This window comes from Eublepharis macularius, chromosome 4 (assembly GCF_028583425.1).
Source record: "Eublepharis macularius isolate TG4126 chromosome 4, MPM_Emac_v1.0, whole genome shotgun sequence".
NCBI lineage: Eukaryota > Metazoa > Chordata > Lepidosauria > Squamata > Eublepharidae > Eublepharis > Eublepharis macularius.
Window position 1 is genome coordinate 101,180,949 of NC_072793.1, and position 21,432 is coordinate 101,202,380.

General features: G+C 44.6%; 1 protein-coding gene across 1 annotated transcript in view; it reads right to left on the reverse strand.

Annotated features, from left to right (window-relative positions):
- PCBP4 (poly(rC) binding protein 4) overlaps positions 1 to 21,081 on the reverse strand; it is a 48,307-nt gene extending 27,226 nt beyond the window's left edge. Inside the window, exon 1 of the mRNA XM_054976981.1 lies at positions 21,003 to 21,081. The gene's annotated coding sequence lies outside the window, so the exon portion shown is untranslated. The remainder of the gene's footprint in view (positions 1 to 21,002) is intronic.
- Between the last annotated feature and the right edge of the window lie 351 nt (positions 21,082 to 21,432).

Sequence of the window (21,432 nt, forward strand, 5' to 3'; positions counted from 1 at the left end):
GGGTTGCCATCCCCCCACTTGGGGCAGGGGATCCCCCAATCCCACCCTTCCCCCCCTGCACCCACTTACCTGGCCAGTGGGGGAGGGGCGCACAGTGCGCCCCCAGGTGCAGTGCGTGCTCCCACACCACAAGAGTGGGTGGTGGTGGCAGAGAGAGAGCAGGCAGCAGTGGCAAGAGCAGGCCACTCTCACTGTTGCCGCTGCGGCCGCCGAGGCCTGCTCTCTCGCTGCCCCTGTGCAGCCCGCGCCGGCAGGGACAAGGGGTGTGGTAGTGGTGGTGGTGGCGAGAGAGCGAGCTGCAGTGGCCATGGCCTGCTCTCTCGCCACGGCTGTCCCTGTGCAGCCTACACCGGCAGGGACAATGGGTGCGGTGGCGGCGGCGGCGGCGAGAGAGAGAACGGCCTGCTCTCTCTGCCCCTCCCCAGTGTACGTGACATTGTCACGTGGGGTGCCATTTGACCCTGCATGATGATGTCACTCCCGGAAGTGACGTCATCACGCATGCATGCGCATACACACGCACATGCAGTCACAACATCAAGAACAGTGACATAGTAGGAGCTAGCATCCTAGTCCCCCATTGGGAGGCTTGAGGGATCTGGCAACCCTAGAACACACACAGGCGACTAACTGAGCAAGTTAGATCTAGGTCTCTACAACTCTAACCTCTCTTCCAGCAATGGTCACAAGACCTGGGCTCCTTCTGAAGGCCTTTTGGGAGTTATCTTTAAAGCAATAGTACACATATATCACACTTTTAACTGAGGGCGAAACTAGATATTACAGCAGCTACAGGCCTAGAATTTGATATTTTACAGCCACAGATATTTTGCTGTACATGTCAAGCAAATGCAAAACTCTGCAAAAATGTCTGAATTCACTGGAAACAAAAACAATTAGATTGCAGAAACCTAAAATTAAACTGCTTTTGCTCTAGGATTACCAGATCCCCTTACCCTCCTAGTGGAAGGGAGTAGACTTAACACTCACCTTCCTGAAGTCTTGGCATGCGCATGCTCCTGGCATGGTGTGATGATGTCACTTTCGAGAGTGACATCATTGCACAAGCTACAGGAGAGCCAATTCTTAAAGATCACTGCTTCCACCAGGGGATTTCGCCTCCACCATGTGACCAGCAACCCTATTTTGCTCCCAAGTAGATAGTACTTTGCAGGCTGCTTTTGGCCTGTTTAGCACTGCTTCCACAGTGATAGATGCATGGCTCTGGCCAGTCTGAAAGGACACAAAAGAACAGCGATCCACTTCTCAGAACCTTAACTCAGCTGGAAAGAAAACATCACTCCAAAGGGCCTCAACATAACTCTGGCGGTTTACCAATGGGAGGGATGTCTGCCAACTGGGGGAGAGATGGACTTCCAGGTTCTTCAAACTGAGGGGCAAGACTCTCCCCATTTAAGCTGCTTGGTTTGGAGAACAGTGTTATCACCAATGGTATAGTCTCAGATTCCTGAGTAACTTGTCTGGTGAAAATTCATCCCCAAGTTCAACAACTTGGCCATCCCTACACTAAATTATCAATACCGTAAATCACAGCACCTGTACCATTCCAAATGACAACACTATCCAATAATACTCATCTTTGCTTATGAGGCCCTATTCTTTAATCAATATGAGCTTTCTGCTTTCTCTCCCCCCCCCCAATTCTGGAATGAAACCTCTTTCAAAAGAGGTCCATATTAATGTTCCACATACATTTCCGACCTCCAGAATCCATGCTTGGTCTAGCATTGTCCTCTGTGCAACCTCTACAATGCTACCTCATTCCCAACCTTACTGCTAATAATCTGTGACTTTCTCTTCAGGCATATCAGAAGCATCCATGGAATGCAAGCCCACACAGGGATGGCAGCCAGCCAGTGAGCTTCCCCTCCTCCAATAGGGATCCTACTCACTCGCTTCTGTGGGAGAGGAGGGGCATCGAACAAGGGTGAGGGCTATGTTTTGTTATTTTGTTAATAACCTGAGCTAAACTGGTATTGAGTCCCTTCTGAAAATCCAAAAGAAAAACAGGCTGAAAATTCTAGTTAACCCAATGATGAGGCGAGAAGTCGACAGCTGTGTAAATGCAGACTTGGACACCCCCTCCTTTCTGATCTCTCTCAGCTGTCCCAGGCGGCAACTGTCCTATCAAAGAGTCTCAGGGGGCTTATTTAAACTCCCTCTCCTTTATTCTTGACTGGGAGATTGAGTGTCAGGAAAACCTGGGGCTTTGTTTGGAAGAACAGCATGTTTTGTCAGGCAATACAACAGAAAAGAAGCCATCAAGTTTTTTTAAAATATAAAAGTATACACACACACACAAACACAAACATATATTAACGCAAAAACATTAATAAAATGAATAAAAAATAAAAAGGCAAACAAGAAGGAAGAAAAAAACATTGGCAAATCTATACATGGATATCTAGCAAAGATTTTCAAATATCTACAAATAAGTCTATGCACAGTTGCCTTCGATATGCGATATATTCAGTTGTTGATAAGTTTATAAGGTCTTCAATCCAATGATTTACAGAAAATGGGCTTTTATTTTTCCATTGCTGAAGTGTAAGCCTTTTACAGTGCAATCTTAAGCAGAGTTACTCCAATCTAAGTCCATTGAAATTAATGGGCTTAGACTGGAGTAACTCTGTTTAGGATTGCACTGTCAGCAACTGTAAGGGTACAGAGGGTCCATTTCTGTTTACTATCAGTTAGATTCCAAGAGACAGGTAAGTAGTTTAACAGTGTGTTAACATCCTCAAAAATAAATGAGTTTTCTAACACAAAATTGATATATGACTAATAAATTCCTCCCAAAAGAGCTGAATGAGTGTAGAGTGTAGCGTGTCCCCAGGCCGTGTGGTGCACCCCATGGCCTGCCATGGTGCGCACCCGCACCCCGCAACAGGCCCATTTCAGGCCAAATTGGGTCCATGGGGGGGCGATTCAGCCCTTTGGTGAGCACAGGATCACATGCCGGGCCGCCCTTTGACCCACATGATGATGTCACTTCCTGGAAGTGACATCATCATGCATGCCAGGAGCGCGCGCAAGAGAAGAATCATCGAAAGGCAAAATTAAATTTCCAATACATCAAGTGAAAGAACAGCAACTTGATCAGATCTCTTTCTACTAAATGCAATTAGATCAGCTACCAGTCATAGATTATCAGATCCTTGCCTTCCTTGTATAAATTCTTAAAATGTAATCTTCTCTACATGCACCAAGATTCTAATAACCTTTTGAAGTCTGTTAGCAAGAATGGCAGTTACTATCTTAGTGTTCACATTCATCAAAGAAAGAGAAGCCATTGTTTCCTGAGTCCCACTTCTACACCGTGAAAAGAAATCCTATGAATCTGAATCCTTGGTCCTTGCTATTACCATAGCAGTTGTTACAGGTCCCAGTACAAGCTTGGCACTGGAAGTATGGGCCTTGCTCTGTAACACACAATAATGAATAAGAAGACTCTAAAATGGTGCAAACTAATATTGATGAAAAAATCTTGATGCATTTGGAGTCTTGGCTCTTTCTCAGGAAACCACTTACACCTCCCCCCTCATAAATTTTTAAATAATAGGGTGGATCCAACCATTCTCCAAGGAGATTTCCTCCAGCCTATGGAGCCTGCTTCCAACTTAAGTGACACTTCCTCCAATGGAAGAGCCACTTAAGTTGTAAGAAGGCTCCTTTGGCTGCTGGAGGGCTTCAAACTTTGCTCAGTGGAGAGGTAGAATAGGGGCAGGATCCACCCCCCAAAAATGATTTTAAAAAAATCATTACAAATTTACCACTTAATGGATATAGCAGTATCTAATATAGATACAGTTGCCCTACTAATAAGTGTTTATTAAATAGCAAGCAAAAGTCATTTCTGGCTCCTCGTTTACATTTTTTATTATACTTTATCTGCTCACTATTAAGGCTCAAGCATGACATATAACATACTTTAAATACATCATTTATTTGTATTTGTTTCTTTAGGAAATGTTTATGCTGGTCCTCTAAGGACCCTGTATATAAAAGTATGATTTTATTACAGCTCTGAAACAGCTCTTAAAATGGGGCAATTTCTTTAAAAGAGAATTGCTTGGCTTACATTTTAAGATTTAGATAGCATTATTGTCGAAGGAGTCAGATAATTTTGCCTTATTTAGATCCAGTATGATATAGTCGATAGTGCTGGACTTGGAGCATGGAGTCTACATTAAAATTTCTACTCAGCCACAAATCTCCCGGCCTGGAAGTGACATCATTGTGCAGGCCGCGCTGGGAACACTGCTGTGCTCTGCAGCGGCCCTATTCAGGCCCGATCTGGGCTGATTTGGCCCTGATTCGGGCCATTTCAGCCTAGATTGGGCTGCTGTGGAGCACTGGAGCATTGCTGATTATGCTGATTCAGCTGATTTGGCCCCAATTCAGCACGGATCAGGCCACTGTGGAGCACGGGAGCACTGCTGCACTCTGCAGCAGCACAATTTAAGCCCAATCCAGGCAGTTGCAGCACACAGGTTCCCCCAGGGAGGACCCCAGTGGGAGACTGGCAACCCTAATTTTAGGGGCCCAAAATATATGTAAGAAACAAAAACAAATGCTGGTGCCTATAAATACAAATCAAGCAGCTAGATACAAAAGATCTAGATACAAAAGGGATCCCAGTCCTCTGGGGACGTGGGAGGTATGATGGTGGGAGCTGGTCTCAGTGGAGAAGGGCACAGAGATATGGAATGGCTCAGTGCCCTTCTAACCTGCGTCCCTTACTGAGAAACGCTGGTGATGGAGCTGGGAAAAAGAACCTTCTTTCGACACTGATGTTGTGCAATACCAGGTCCATAAATAATAAGACCGCAGTGCTGCAAGATCTCTTTGCAGTGAGTGATGTGGACCTGGTATGCGGGACCGAAACCTGGGTGAGGGAGGGTGAAACAGTTGCCCTGGGAGAACTGACCCACCCACCCCCCAGGATATTTGGTCCTCCACCAGTCCCAAATAGAAGGTCGGAGGTGCCCGAGAGTCTCTCTCTTTCAGGCCGCTCCCCACCCCTGAGATCTCTGGCATTGAATGTGTAGGCCTGGTGTGGGGTGATGAGGAGAGTTTGGCTATCTCTCTGCCTAGCGCACCAGCAGATAACCTGTCGCGCCTGCTAGAGGTGATAGCGGGGTGGGCCTTGAAGTACTCCAGACTGATGGTGCTGGGGGACTTCAACATCCATGTCGATGATGCCTCCTCTGTGCAGGCTGCGGACCTGGTGTCTTCCATGGCAGCACTGGGACTCTCTCAATTTGTGTCGACCCCCTACACATCAAGCAGGCCACACGCTAGATTTGATCTTCGGGATGGGGTTAAACGTAGATCTGGAAGTGGTAGAACTGGTGCCATAGTCAGACCACTCGGTACTGATGCTTTGTGGGATTGAATGCTCCACAGTGGTTCATTAAATGAGCTGGTGGAGGACTGGCAGTGCTGGATCTCCGAAGCCACGATGAAATCGCTCCCCGTCACCCTCTTTGCCCCTGTGCAAGACGGGCTCCCTGGTATACAGAGGAGCTCCAACAGAAGAAGCGGGAGCTAAGACGGCTTGAGCGAGTGTGGCGACGATCTCGGGACGAAGAGGCAAGATCATCTTATAGGATGTTTATGAAAGCCTATGAGGTGGCAGTGAAGGCTGTGAAGAAAGAGTTTTATGCAGCCTCCATCGCATCAGCTAGCTCACACCCGGTAAAATTGTTTAATGTGGTTCAGTCATTGGTCACCTTGCCAGAGGGAGGCCGTCAAATTCTGAATTCGTATATTAGCTTTTGGGAGCTTTTTTGCTGATAAAATCTTGTCTCTGCCGCAACTTGCCAGCCACAGTTGATTCAGTGAATGAGCTAGAGACCCCTTGGCCGTCTTCGGGGCCAATATTTGATCATTTCATCCCACTGTCTGGGGAGGAAATTGACAGGACCCTGTGATCAGTTAGGCCCACCAACTGTCCCTTGGACCCATGCCCTTCATGGCTGGTAAAGGCCAGTGCCGAGGGGCTGCGGTTCTCGCTGGAGGCCATTGTTAACCTATCCTTAGGCTCCGAGGTTTTTCCTGGGTCATTAAAGGAAGCTGTGGTGAGGCCTCTTATAAAGAAACCATCGCTGGACCCCACTGACCTGGTCGATTACTGTCCGGTTTTGAACCTCCCGTTTCTGGGAAAGGTGATTGAGCAGGCGGTAGTGGAACAGCTGCAGGGCTTCCTGAAGGATGTCTCAGCCCTAGACCCCTTCCAGTCCGGGTTCCGCCCAGGACATGGGACGGAGACGTTGCTGGTTGCCCTCACAGATGATCTTTGTAGACATCTGGATCGAGGTGGCTCGGCGCTGCTGATATTATTGGATCTGTCGGCAGCATTCGATACAGTCAATTATGATCTTCTGACTCACCACCTTGCCAGTGTGGGAATATGAGGGACTGCCTTGCAGTGGCTTGTCTCTTTTCTCCTTGGTCAGGGACAGAGGATGGTGCTTGGGGAGAAATTGTCATCCCGCCACCCTTTGGTGTGCAGGATCCCACAGGGAGCAGTACTCTCCCCATTATTGTTTAACATCTATATGCGCCCCCTTGCCCAGTTGGTGCGAAGTTTCGGACTTGGGTGTCATCAATATGCAGATGACACCCAGTTGTATCTGATGATGGACAGCCGGCCTGGCTCAGTCCCAGATGTCCTGGAACATGCTTTTGCAGCCGTGACTGGTTGGTTGAAGCAGAGTCGGCTGAAACTGAACCCGATGAAGACGGAGGTCCTGTACTCGAGCCACGGGGGATTAGGTTCGGGAATCCAGCTCCCGGCCCACGATGGGGCACCATTAGTGCCAGTTCCGAGGGTTAAGAGCCTGGGGGTGATCTTGGATGCCTCCCTGAAAATGGAGGCACAGGTCACAGCGGTTGTCAGGTCCTCTTTTTTCCATCTGCGGCAGACCAGGCAACTTGTCCCTTACCTGTCAACACATGACTTAACTACAGTGATCCAAGCAACGGTCATCTCTAGGCTAGATTACTGTAACTCGCTCTACGCGGGGCTGCCCTTGAGCCTGACCCGGAGATTACAGCTGGTACAAAATGCAGCGGTGCGTGTTATTACAAGAGTGCCAAATAAGGCGCATATAGCACTGTTCTTACGTGAGCTGCATTGGTTGCCAGTGGAGTACTGGATCAGATTCAAGGTTCTGATGTTGACCTATAAGGCCTTGTGCGGACTGGTACCAGCATATCTACAGGACCGTCTCTCCCCATATATTCCCCAGAGGACACTCCGATCAGAGGACAAACAGCTGTTGGTGGCCCCTGGCCCCAAGGAGGCCTGCCTAGCCTCAACTAAAGCCAGGGCCTTTTCGGTCCTGGCTTCCACCTGGTGGAACGCTCTGTCTGCTGAAATCAGGGCCCGGCAGGACCTACTATCTTTTCGCCGGGCTTGCAAGACAGAGTTGTTCCGCCAGGCATATGGCTGAGGCTGGGCCTCCACCGCCCTGGAAAAAAAGGGGTGTATAAAACCCTCCCTGTGAAGGCTGTCCACCATCCTGTTTTAAATGTGTTGTTTTTAAGGAACGTGAATTTTTAATTGTATTTTTAATATGTTGTTATACGCCCTGAGTCCGCTCGCGGGGAGGGTGCAATACAAATTTGAAATAAATAAATAAAAATAAATAAATAAAGAGAACAAAAGAAGCTAAAGGAAATTAGCCTGTGCTCCAATTTTTCAAAACAGACAAGACCTTTCTGCAATCAGGCAACAATACAGGCAGGAGAGAAGCAGATGAACAAAATCAAGTCGAAAATTATTGCAATGTAGAAACTGAGTTGGTGGCAACAAATTTTCAGTTGAGTGTGTTAAGCCCTTTGGATTCTTTGCACACTCAGAATGCCAGGTCCTGCCTGGCAACTGGCAGGAGGTGGGAGTGGGAATTAACCAGGGTTAGGGTTGCCAGCTCCAGATTGGGAAATTCCTGGAGATTTGGGGGGGTGGGGTGGTAAAGCCTGAAGAGGGCAGAGTTTGGAAAGTGGAGGGACATCAACAGTGTGTAATGTCACAGAGTCCACCCTCCAAAGCAGCCATTTTCTCCAGGGGAACTGATCTCTATGGCCTGGAGATCAGTTGCAATTCTGAGAGATGCCCTCCCACTGGGATGGGGAGGGACCTGGGATGGGGAGGGACATGCAAGGAGTGTGGTGCTCCTTGCACATGCGTGCCCCAGTGCCTGTGCAATAATGTCACTCCCGGAAGTGAGGTTTTCACGCTGGCTGCATGAGCAGTCATGTGCTCCATGCGAGACTTATTCTGCCCATCTGAGGCCCAAATCAGCCTGAAAGAAAATACAGGAGCGCTCCCACAGCTGGCGTGATGATGTTACTTCCAGGAGTGACAACGTCAAATTCCTGGGGTGCTTGCTGATGGCAGGCAACCTCTGGGAGCTTGCCACCTCCCACCAATCACTGGCAGGTCGGCAAGCAAGGAGGCAAACCCCCGGGAGTTTGCCTGCCACTGGCAGGCAACTGGGAACCCTAACGTGGAGGCTGGGAACCCTAACTGGGTGAGGTATTATCCTTATCTCTGCATTATGATGTCACTTTTGGTGTGTTCCAGATGCAACATTATTATTGTGCTGGTGCCAGTTCTTTATCACTTGGCCAAAAACATGGCGTTTTAATGCTATGTTTTAATGCTTTGTTTTTGGCCAAGTGATAATCATGACACACACACCCCCGATTCTGGGTTGCACCAGGTGTGACATCATCATATAGATATGAAGCTTGCGCCCCTCCCCCATTTTGCCCGCCCACCCCCTTCCACTGATCAGCTGATTGGCAGTCAGAGGCATAAATTGCCAGGAGTCTGTGCACCTAGCAAGCCTATTTCACACTGCCAATGACTGTGGAAGAAGCTGAATCATTTATTTATTTATTTATTTATTTATTTATTTATTTATTTATTTATTTATCAAAACATTTATACCTCATCTTTCCACATAGTTCAAGGCAGCTGAAAGAAATCTGAGCAAGCACGCATTCATCTAAAATTGCAGGAGTTCTACAATGGGGCAAGAATGGGTAAGCCACCTAGCCATCTTACCTGCTGAGTATGAACTTGCAAGACAAATTGACATCACTAGAAAAGATAGCTCTAGAAATTACCAGAAACTGTATGTGCTGATGTTGTACACATTCCCCTTTGTCCCTGCCCAGAGACCTCACAGCAATCCTAGTGTTATTATTAAACAGACATAGCAAAGTGGGCATTTTTCAGAAATATATAATATAGAACAGTAATTTCATACCTAAAATAAATATTTGAGACTATATGTATGGGATTGTGTAATAGGATGAGGGATTGTGGCATTGGTGTGTGTAGTGGAGGGACCAGTTTTATAAGTTTGTACTAGACCCCAAAAAATAAAATTTGGCCGCTGACAGTGCCATCCTAAAAAACAGAATTACACCCGTCTAAGCCTATTGAGGTCAACAGGCTTAGAAGGGTGCAATTCCGTTTAGGATAGCACTGGAATATATTAAATAATTTCTGTCTTGTTCAATATTGGGGAGATTATGACAGAAATTATTGTTCCAGAATAGACAGTTTGAACATAATCGTTCGCTCTAGCTGGCTTTACTGTTTTGACCACAGTACAGTCATTTTGTAAAATATGACATCTGCTACTTGCCAAGAGTTAAGCTTTCAGACTGAGAAGAGTTTTACTCCAGAATGTTTAGAAGAACAATTCACACCCTTTGTTATACTATTCTGTAAACTGTTCAGTTACACTGTTCAGTCTGCCCAACAGGATGCAGTGGGAAACTTATAAATCTCATCCGCCTTCTCCCTATTTCCTGTCTGGGACTAACTCTGTACATTAAATTGCTTCATCACATTTGAAGTGAAGATCAAAATGTTCTTGATGTCTCAAAACCATCTGATTTATGAGGCTACTATATATATATCTTAAGCAGAGTTGCTCTGTACATACAAGTGTGGATTTTCCTTGAAAAATAGAATGTTATACAATAAATGCTGGAACATTAGATATGGCGGGAAACAGGTACTTGTACTCTCTTTCAGAGAGAAACAAAGGCTATCTGCAACTGTATAACTTTTTAGAAACTCTTCTAATTTCTGAGCATTTTGATTTTTACTTCCAATGGATACTAGCTCAAACTCCAAAAACTCAGTACTTTTGACTGATACTCGTTTTTTAATTTTTATATGCCCAAATGTATGTTCTCTCCCATTTTTGTTTTTTTAAGCATAGTAATTTTGCCTTCGGTTATTCTTAAATTTGTGCAGCTATTAAACTGCTTTCTGCTTGGAACAGAGGTTGGAATGCTTCTGTATTAAATCAGTACATATGCTTTACGTAATCTAGCCTTGTTTGTGTTAACCAGATTTCTTTACCTTCGTTTATGTACATCTGTGGTATTGTGATGGCAGCTATTTTAGTTAAGCATCACTATAAAAGTCCATTAGTTTGCAGTCCAATCCTATCCATTTTTTACTATATTCCACATTTTCCCAACTGTTGGCTCAACTAAATCAGCCTTTAGTTTTTCGACAGACAGTAAATCATAGTGAGTAAAGTTCATGACATGAGGTGAGGAAGCTCCATGGTCAAGAAGGTGGTAGTTCTTGTTAATAGTGCATGAGTAAGTGGAGCTGTTCTACATCGTCATCACTAATCTGATGAAGGGACTCTCAAAAGTTCATACTCCGGAAATCTAGTTGGTCTATAAGGTGCTATTAGACTCAAGTCTCGCTTGTCTGCTACAGACCAACATGGCTGCCCACCTGAAACCATCACTAATCTAGTTGGCAAGAGGTGCTGAGGTCCTCTCTAAAGGTGCTAGGAACAATGCTTTCCCTTACAGCATATCCATAGGAGGGAAGGTGGTGTTTCTGGGTGAACACAATGAGCCATGTGCTCTATGAGTTGATTTGCTGCCTGTCTACATAACAGTTGAAGGCCAGAGCACAGAGATGTCTGCTTGACTCTGTGGGCCCAAGTAGGGATCTCCTGTGTCACATCATACCTGTACTTTTACAGAAAGCTCCTCCGGAACATCAGGCTAGGTGTTAAAGCCTCAAACTAGGAATAAGATACGTAGCCTCTTAGAAGCCCACCCACGTTGCCCCTATGAAGTTTTTAAATGTGTACAGATAATCAAGGTCTTTATCAGTAACTTCAAAAACAAAATTACACATTCTTGAACACAAAGTCAATAAAAACATAAAATCTGTCAAACGTTTAATATAAAAGATGGCCTGTTCAAATAAAATTTGTTTAGTCGTTTCTACGAATTTCAATGTGAAATTTATTTTTACCCTTACAGTTTCCCAGAAGTTCTCAAATGTGTTCCATATTTCTAATTCTTCCATAGGGATTAGTTTTCTATCTTTATATCAAATATAAAAGCCAACTAATAAATTGTTTTCCATCCTCTAATAGCCGGCAAGCTAATTGGTAGCAGTGATGTCAGTTTCCAAAACTGTGCAATAAGTAATTTAGCTGCCAAAATATTTCATTATACAGTTTGTGTCCTAGCCAAAGATGATCTTAAATAAATAAATAAATCCTGGTAACATTAGCATTCTTCTTGTACCTTTTACTTAAAGCAGAGGTTTCCACTCCACCAAGCATCTGCAATTATTATTGTCCAACAAGGAGTCTGCAAATCAGGACTGACATATTGGCAGAGCAAGAACACCAGAAATTGTGGAGGAAAGGGAGCATATTGCAGATAGTTAACTCCAATTGAAATGTTTCCAGGCTAATTCCCCTACCTGCACTTCCAATAACATTAATAGAGAAAATAAATAATAAAAGATAATGCTTTGATTGGCAGCAGCACAGCAGCTATTGTCCATATCAGTTTACCACACACAGATATGCCTCAACCATAGTCCCTCACATGGTCTGCACCATGATGCTTTGAGGAGAAAAATTTCTTCCCTTCATTTTTCCAGAGCAGGTGATCAATATAACTCTGTACATGTGACTGAGACACAACCTCATTAAGCATTTAATCCCATTTATGCCCTGATCCTTTGCTGGTGACCACAGTGACTGGGCTGAGACCTGACTTAGTCTGGACATTTCTGAGGTGAAGTCCATGATGTAATGGCATTGAGTATTGATTTGGTATCTGCCCTGTTGAGCCTAGAATCCTGGGGCAGGTTTTTTTTTGGGGGGGGGGGAGTGCCAGAGTAACTTGCTATGAAAAACAAAGGGCTCTCAGTAAACTACACAAGGCTGACTTTTGTTTACTTCTGTCATAAAGCAGTAGAGATGAATTTTTTTAGGAGAAATGCAGCTCTGTGGTTACAGAAGGAGGACACTGGAGAGTCCCACTCCCCCGCCCCTGATAGCCCTCAGAAAGAAGGAACATGAGAAAACTGTGGTGGGAATGCCATTGAGTTTTGAGAGAGAGAAAGAGAGAAGGTCTTAAATGAGCAGTCCTTTTATAACAAAACTAAGAAATACCCCTCTAGAGAAGTGCTGTAATTCAAGAATATGTGAACATCCAAAATACTAAGAGATTACCTAGGATACCTGATGCTATCCAAATAACCAATCCCGCAATCCTAAGCTTATTTACTAGGGAGTAAATCTCTGAGACAACATGCTTCAAGATGTGCTGCATACATGATAGATTTAGCTTCCGTTTTGATGCTGATCTGTATAATGTTGCAGCGAGGAGAAATTTTCTATTTCCTGAAAATGGGGCAAAGTAAGCTCAGCCAGAGGAAAAATCTCTACTCTGGCTGCAGCTGAGTTCTCAAAGAGTGGAGGACAGGGAGAGCAAAGATACTGCTCATAGTATGAGCAACTAGCAACTTGAAAAGAGAACAGATGGCTTGGGTGATGAGATCTGCCAATGGAAGGGATCATCAGCCCACGCCTCTTATTAGTGCCTGATCCATTGGCAGCCTTTTGGCTCCCGGAGCTCAGTGCAGCTCTCCATCAAAGCACTCGGCTTACTGTCAGAGGCTAAGCAAGCATGAGGAGAAAGCCATATTTCTTACAGCTGAAGAGAAAAACAGGCCACATTGGGCATCCTTGAAAGCCCTATAGAGCTTGCTTAAGTACTAGTTCTGAAGCCTCAAGGACAGGCTCTCATTTCCCATCACAATAATACTGAATTATTCTAGTTAATTTATTGCTAATGCACACACTATTGATTTAGTACGCACACAAGCTTATGCATACATTGTACACACACAAGGAAGCCAATCCACAGCTCCCTGTTGCATGTATTCCAAGTAGAGCAGGTATATAAACCCCCAAGTGATAATGTACATATTTATTTATTTAGACTTCTGTATCCCATTTTTCTCACCAATGAGGACCCAAAATGGCTTACAACATCATTCTCCCCTTGTTCAGATTGATCTTTATAACAACCCTGTGAGGTAGGAGAGGCTGACAGAAGTCATTCCAAGGTCACCCAGAGAGTTTCCATGACAGAGGGGGATTCAAACCTGGTCTCTCAGATCCTAGTCCAACACTGTACTACAGTGTGTAGGTTACAACAACACATTCAGTCTTGGATCTGTATACATGCAATGTACATGCATCCTTCTTTTAGACAAGTTTCTGAGCTGGTTTAAGGAAAGGGTGAGGTAAGAATTCTGACCCTCTAATGAAGAACTTCTTTTATAAGAAATGACTAGATGCACTGCCTTAAGTAGTTTCTCCTAAACTAGTGGACTAAAATTAAGGGCTCAATGAAATCATTTCTCTTTATACCAGGGAGGAAGGTTTTGAAGTGGCTTTTATTTTTAGCTTCATTCTGAAATGTCTTAAGTAAGCTTCTAGAAAAAGTGTGCATCTTTGCAGAAGGTGCACATAACTAGCAGTCTGCAAGCAGTTTTTTAAACAAATCCCAACACCAAAGGGCAAGAAGTTTAGGTGCTCAAACATAAACATCTGCAGAAGGTCCCCAAAGGAGGGACAGGGTGGGATCCATTCCAAACAGTTCTTGCAGTATCACTGTAACCTACATGGATAACTGCTATGCACATAGTAGCAACATAATGGTACAGCAGCTAGAGTGCCTGAGGCCATTGGTATTAAATGTTTCACAGGGAGCATCTGTAAACCTCTACAGCACTGAAGCATGAAAGGAACGTCAGGCAGGGATTCCTGGTCATTACAGGGTGCATTACCCCTTCCGATGTTCAGCAGCAAATAAGCCCTTCAAGGGTAGACCCTGGCAACCTCAGCCTCCAGGGCCAGAATGATTGGGATGTGTGCAGGGTTGGGACACCTGCAAGAAATCCCATAACCCTCCCCTTTATTGTCAGCTACATTTAAAAAAAAAAGATTTCTAGCCCTTCTTTATTTACAGAGTTGTTTAAAAATGCAGGCAGTATTCTGCTCGGTTGCTCAATATTCAGTGAGCCTACTCTCATCTTGTAGAATTCTAGCCAGTGAGTGCAAAGGAACTCAGAGCCATGACAAGCAAAGGAGGCACAGTTATGTCCTGGTTAATTCCTTTCTATTACATGTTCTTACCATGGGAAAAGGGAGAAGCGTTACTGATCTTGCATGCATTGGCAACTGCAGTAGTTGTTTTCTCTAAAACAATTTCATAATTTTCCTGGCTGACAGAATGGTCAGTGGTTTTTCCAATCTGTGAAAAAATGTGGTCAACACATGGAGCTGGATCTCACAGATCCTTTCCACTAATGGTAATGCTTGCCTCTGGCACAAAGAGTGTTATCTTGGCTAAAGCATTTCTTCCGCAGAAAAGCATCTTTCATCATGGGATGGCTCATTGTGCTGGAAGAAAGCACCATCATGAGTAGAACAAACCTGCAGTATCTGGGCCATGATTCTTGCATTTCTTACTTGGGAGGGCACTATGCACTTATTTTGCTAGCTTAAGAACAGAGAGCAAGAACAGAAGGGGGATACTTATATTTTAATATTACTAGTGATAGTATTGATACTAATGATGCTTTCATTTTAACATTACTAAAATGAAAAATACGAAATTTTGTACGGCAGCTTCACTTATCTGAACAGGGCCTTTGGTAGATACCACCCTGCAAATGGGCAAAATCAACAGCTGCCCATACACGTACTTTCTCTGTGGCAGCTCCCTCCTTATGGAATGGCCTGCTTGAGGAGGTCAAGAAAGCTCCCACTCTCCTGGTCTTCTGTAAACTGCAGCACTGAATTATTAAGGAGGGCTATTTTAATAAGGTGATAGGGCTGTGCAGTAAGGAAATGGTTCAGAGAGATGTTTTGAAAAAGGGCAGGGACTGTAGAATATACTGCTGGGTACTATCTGTTGCTGCAAGTATGCTCCCATGGGGTATTTTCCATGTTGTTTAATAGGTCATGCTGAATTACTTATGTTTTGTTTCAGCTGTATTTCATCTCTGTATCCCTGTATTTGTATTTATGTTTTTTTTTCAAATTTCTGCCATACATACCCTATTCAATAGGGCTTATTGTACTGTTTATTGAATGTTCCATCTGTTGATTATATTGACTTATACTGCATAATCTGTCTGGAGTCTCAGAAAGGTGGGCTATAAATAACAACAACAACAACAACAACAACAACATTTTATGTATATACCGCCCTTCAGGACAACTTAACACCCACAGAGCATTTACAAAGTGTGTTATTATCTTCACAACCATCACCCTGTGAGGTGGATGAGACTGAGAGAGCTGTGACTGACCCAAGGTTACCCAGCTGGCTTCAAGCAGAGGAGTGGGGAATCAAATCCAGTTCTCCAGATTAGAGTCCTGCCGCTCTTAACCACTACACCAAATTGGCAAACGAACAAATTATTGTAAATATATGTATATTTAGATTTTGATTTATGCTGTTACATGGACAGTTTGCCTATTGCCCAGCTCACAATTTCTGATCATGGGTCTGCCGTTTATTTTGCCAATCAACATCAAACCAACACTCCACTGCCATCTTCACCTTCCTTCTGTCACAATACTCTGGGACGGGAAAGATCTAATACTCTGGGAAGGCAATGCAATTTATGATACTATCAGAAGGAGAGATACTTGTCACTAAATTTTTTTACAATCCAGCTGCCAGACTTTACACACCCCTCTCTGTCCCCCCTTCAGGTCCTTGTGATTACTAGAAAATTCCTCCTATAGGAAAGTTGCCTATCAAAAAATAAGCAACAACTCGAACTATGCTTGGCTAGTTTCTTTTCTGTCCTAATTCCCAGAAAAAGCCCTATTTATTTATTTATTTGTTCATTTAATGTATTTGTATGCCATCTCTTAATACATTTCCAAAGTGGAAAAAAAGTTCAAAATGTTTAAAAGCAGTACAGTAATAAAAATGATATCCCTGAAAGAGTTCTTTGCCTTGTTTGTCTTGCGTACTTTCAGTTTTGGGTCTTGTCTTCTAGGATGGATTACCATAAATGGAGAATTAATGCAACTGTAACATTTAGGAAGGAATCCTGATGTAGTTTCTTTAAAATATTTTTGGGGCTTGTGTTGTTTTTAAGAGCAAAAGAGAATCTACAATGTGAAAAAATGAGAAATTTGCAAAGAAAATCTGGTATTAATTTAAGTAATTTACTGCTGGGGACAAAACAGGATGATATATTATGTATTTTCCTGTGTGTACGTGCATGAAGGACTTTTTGTTAGATATTGTGACTGATTTCTTTTTCTATGAATTTTTAAAAGATTAACTTTATGAACACGTGCTTGGTTTTTTCTTCAGTATATTCCAAGCATGTTTTGTTGTTTAATTTTCTTTAAAACTTTGGTTATATATATATATATATATATATATATATTCCCTTCTGTGGTTTGGAACTCATGATATGTAAAAAAAAAAACCACCCTCCATAAAAAATACCAGCAAAGACAGGAAATGACATTATTTAGAGCTGTCGACAGTAATGATGCACTCTAAAAATATCAGTTTCAACATATTAACCTTTATCTAAACATATTAAAGCAGCAGTGCTCAAAAGACCACTTTAAAACAACTTTGGAGAGTCACCTCTAAACAGGGTAGATCTATTAAGTCAAGTAGCTGAATTCAATACCATCCAGATTCTTTCCAATAGGAAATACCAATATCATAGCTTACTCATCAAAAGCTTTTTAATATTATAAATGTACACACAGTTTTCTTGTGCCTAAAGCAAAAAGTAATACTGACATGCAGTCCCTGGAACTCATTTTTAGTGGTGCACATTGGCGTTTTGAGCACGGGCAATTTTTGCTGTTTTTGGCTCCATACCTTTTTGGGTTTTCTTCTGAATTCCAGACACTTAACTCTCCCTTCAGATTTCAAAGTGGCTTTTCAAGGGTTCTCTTCCCAGTTTCCTGCTTGGCATGGGTATGGGGGCCAAAAGAGTTATGGGGCCAAAAGCAGCATAAAGGCCACAAATAGATGTGAGAAGGAAAATGGAATCTGATATGAAGAATCTGATATCTTAAGCAAGTATTTCACATTTCCAGGAAGAATCCTGCATCTTCACTTTAGCATTCTGCAACTTGATTATTTCACTCCACCCCCCTGAGAAAACTCCACCCAGCTTCATGACATCATCAATGTCATCATCATTTGGCTAGTCTTCTATGAACAACATCCTTCTAGCTTCTAAGTGCCTTGAAAACATTTAATCAATTCTAAGGATCTCCTCCTCCAGAATACAGAGAGAAACTGAGACACAAAAGTAGAACCACTGATAGTATATTATTGCAATGGTAGGACCAAGAGAAATCTTTAGTAGTTTCTGGGCTTTAGCTAATCATTTGCTGCTACTAAACAATGGACGGTTTACAAATCATTCCAGCTAGAGCAGTCCTGAAGTGTGAATCAAACATGAACCCAATGATTGATTGAGATAATTTAAACTAGAAACTTGGAGGGGAAGCGACAGTTTATTGCACTGGAAATGGCCATCAGCAGCATATCTGCATCCAAAGATCCAAGTTCTGTTCCTGGCTAACTCCAAAGTATTTGGTGGCTTTACCTTGTCTTCAAATAATATATGTATGCAAATGCTTCTTTGAGGCGTCTCTTTCACTTCTTGCATTGTGGCTTTATACAAAACTATTCTAAATCCTCTTCTTTCATTTTTTACAAACTAAGCTGGAGTGTACAAAGAATAACATAGTTCTAATCGGTGGCCAATGGAAGCTTGCGTGGGTAGTATTCTCATTAAGCCTCCCCAACGCACCCCCAGCTTTCGCATGAGAAGGCTCTCTTACTGGGACACAAGAACAATTCCTGGTGTGTTCCATGAATGCTGAGGAGGAGAGTATAAGCCCTTAGAGAGCTGACCTCATTGCTACTCTGAATATTGATATTTAGTTCCCAAAATGCTTGGACAGGACAGGGTAGCGGGTGTGTGGATGTTAAGGACAAAGAACAAAAAGGAATGTAGACAATTCCGCCAAGGCTGAAAAAACACCATAGCAGAGGGAACAGTGCTGTTACTGTACAGAATGCCCTGCAGACTTCCCTAAGAGATGCCATTATGGAAGAGGTCACAAGGAAGACACTGTCTTAAAATGTTCTCCTTAATTAGGAAGGTTGATGAAGAAGGATACTCACTCTGTTCCTAAGGGAAAGGAATCCTCATTAAACATTTTCTTTGAGTTGTTCATTAGTTTCCTTCAAAATTGTTTGCATCTGCACACATCTATTGGAAAATTCTGCTTTTAAACTAAACATGCCTCTCTTTGAAAGATCATTCTGGCTGAGAATAAGGTCTCACTTTGGAACCTTTCAGCAGAGCACTGCAGCTGGAAGCATTTTGTGTGCTTCCATGGTTGTCTCAGAAGTATTTGCTCCAACCTGAAGGATGATAAGTGATAAGACTGTAATAAATCTATACTTCTTGAAGGTCTGAGAATAATATTTGGCCTCCATCTCACTGGCCTTGTGATTTAGGAACCTTTAGCTGAATAAGGACAAACAAAAACTCTGATTCAGGATGTTGGCTTCTCTTAATTTTTGCTTGGAAGGATCACACCCCAATCTTAATGTGTTCACACAACTTATTTCCAAACAAAATGCTTCAAATAGCCCAAGCTCTGAGGGCCTCTGAGAACTTCTAAAATGCCCACACACATCCCCCCCCACACTCGCATACATCATCTTTGGGCAGCCATACAGACATTAAAACGTACACCCTACAGAATACCATGGAGTTGCCATTGTAGTCACATAATGATGCTATGAACAATTCCACATGATAAAAGGAAGAGTCTATAGAGTGGAACCCATTCCAAGAAGCTCAGAATGGCATACATAGTTTTCACCTCTTCCATTTTATCATCACAACAACCCTGTGAGGTGAGTTAGGCTGACAGTGACTAAGCTAAGGTTTTCCAGAAAGTTTCGTGGCCAAATGGTAGTCAGAACCATGGTCTCCCCAGTATACTTTGTCCATTGCACCATACTGACTCTAGAATAACTTTTGAGACTCAAAAACGATGGCATTTTTACTACATTGTAAGGCTGGCTGAGGCAATGCCCATCCCCCAGACTACTCCAGGCCCCCACATCATTATTTTTGTATGTTGTACGTGATGCTTGGATCCTGTCATTAAAGTGGCCAGAAATGACTGGGAGGAGAATGGCATTTGGTAACGGTTGGGAACAAAAGGATGCATGTGTGTTGAAAAGAATGAATGCAATCTGCTGCCAAAGAGAAGCAGGTGCTGAAAACCAAGGCTGTATCACAAATGGAATGAACTGGGCAGATTCATCACCCAACTTGTCCCCAAGGGCCTTACCACAATAGCAATCTGAGCTCAGAAGTAGGCTGTGCCAGTTTGGAGTCGGGGTGGGAAGATGAATGGAGCACAATAGGAATCTGGAGCTTGCACAAACCGAGTTATGGAGACCAAGAGTTGGAAAAGCAGGTCATCCAGTGGGGAGTGCCAGCTCAGTGGTGCCATGACATAAAACATACAGGAAGCAAACCTAAGGGTGCAGAGTGATGGACTACCAGGATTAGAAGAACAGAGGGTGCTGAAGGCCTGGAAGGGCCACCCAGAGTCTGCCAGGGGATCCAGAAGCGAAACAAAAGGAACAGGCAGGCAGTGACGGTTAGAGCATTAGCTGAAAATGGAGTGACCTGAGAAAGGTCGGGGAGGGTAGTGGGGCTGCCCAGCTAAGGCTGATAGGTTTAGCAGAGCGGGAGCTGAAAAGGAGAGACTGATTGTCTGGCCGGTGGCTGGTTTAAAGGAGAATAAACAGGACTCCTGTGGCACTTTAGACTCACCACATTCAACATAAACTTTTCCGGGCTGAAGCCCCTTTCTTCAGATTTAGCGGGAATAAAACCGTGTTAGTCTTCCAAGAGCCCCCAGACCTCAACAGACTAGAGGGCCGCCCGCGGGGCATTGTTGTTTTCAACTTGGCCTCCTGCCTTCCCGGGACTCCCAGGCTCCCCAGTGCGACGCCGAGGGATTTGAGCGGGGGTCTCTCTGTCTCTCTCCCGGGAAAGCCAAAAGTTCTGGCCGGGCATCGTCTGCTTGTCTCCAGCCTGCCGGATCTGCGATCTCGGGGCTTCAGAAGACCCCGCGGGCGGGGGCGGGGGCGGGGGCGGGGGCGGGGGCGCGACGGTGCTTGGAGGACGCTGGCCTGGCAAGTGGAAGGACTAGACGGCGGAGGAGGAGGAGGAGGAGAGCATCCCCAGCCTCCTCCAAGTTCCCTCCTCTGCCTGGTCCAGGCTCAGCCGCAGCATCCCTCGCCTCCCTGAAGGGGCTTCCAACTTTCGACGACGGGCAGCAAAACTTTATTTCGCGCTTGCCTTGCCTCGACTTCCCGCCGGCGGAGCTGCGCGCCTGGCCAACCTCGCGCCCGGCAGTGCACTGAGTCCACGCGGCGGCGACGCTGCTCGGAGCGCGAACTGCGGTTGGGGGTTCTGGGGGTCCCGACCCTTCCTCAGCCCCTTGCCCCCCCCCCCAGTTCGGGACGGGGCAGCGCGCGCGCGCGCGCACTTTCGCTCTTACCTGCGGGCTGGGTCCAGAGGGCTCCTTTGTGCCTCCTAGTCCCACATTGTCACCCGGCGAGGCGTCTGTGACAACTGGGAGTGACATCAGCCCGGAACAATGAGATCAAATGCTTGACAGGAGAGGGAGGCGCAGGCCAAAGCTGGGGACGCTTCTACCCCCCTCGGCAATCCCGCCCAGCCTCCATCGGTCCCTCCTTTGCGCGCTGGCTCCCTCCAGGATCCAATTACAGCGGATAAAGGAGACACCACAGGAACAATGCACACTGGGTAAGACCATCTGCCAAGGACAGGGACATTCCACCCCCACCCCCACTGCCACCCTCCTCCCCTTGCAGTGGAGATCCCTCTCCCCCTTTTGTGTTTGGCATTCTTTTCCTGGAAACCGACCGGCAGACGGAGTCTGCCTGCAGTCCACCACCAAGGGCGGG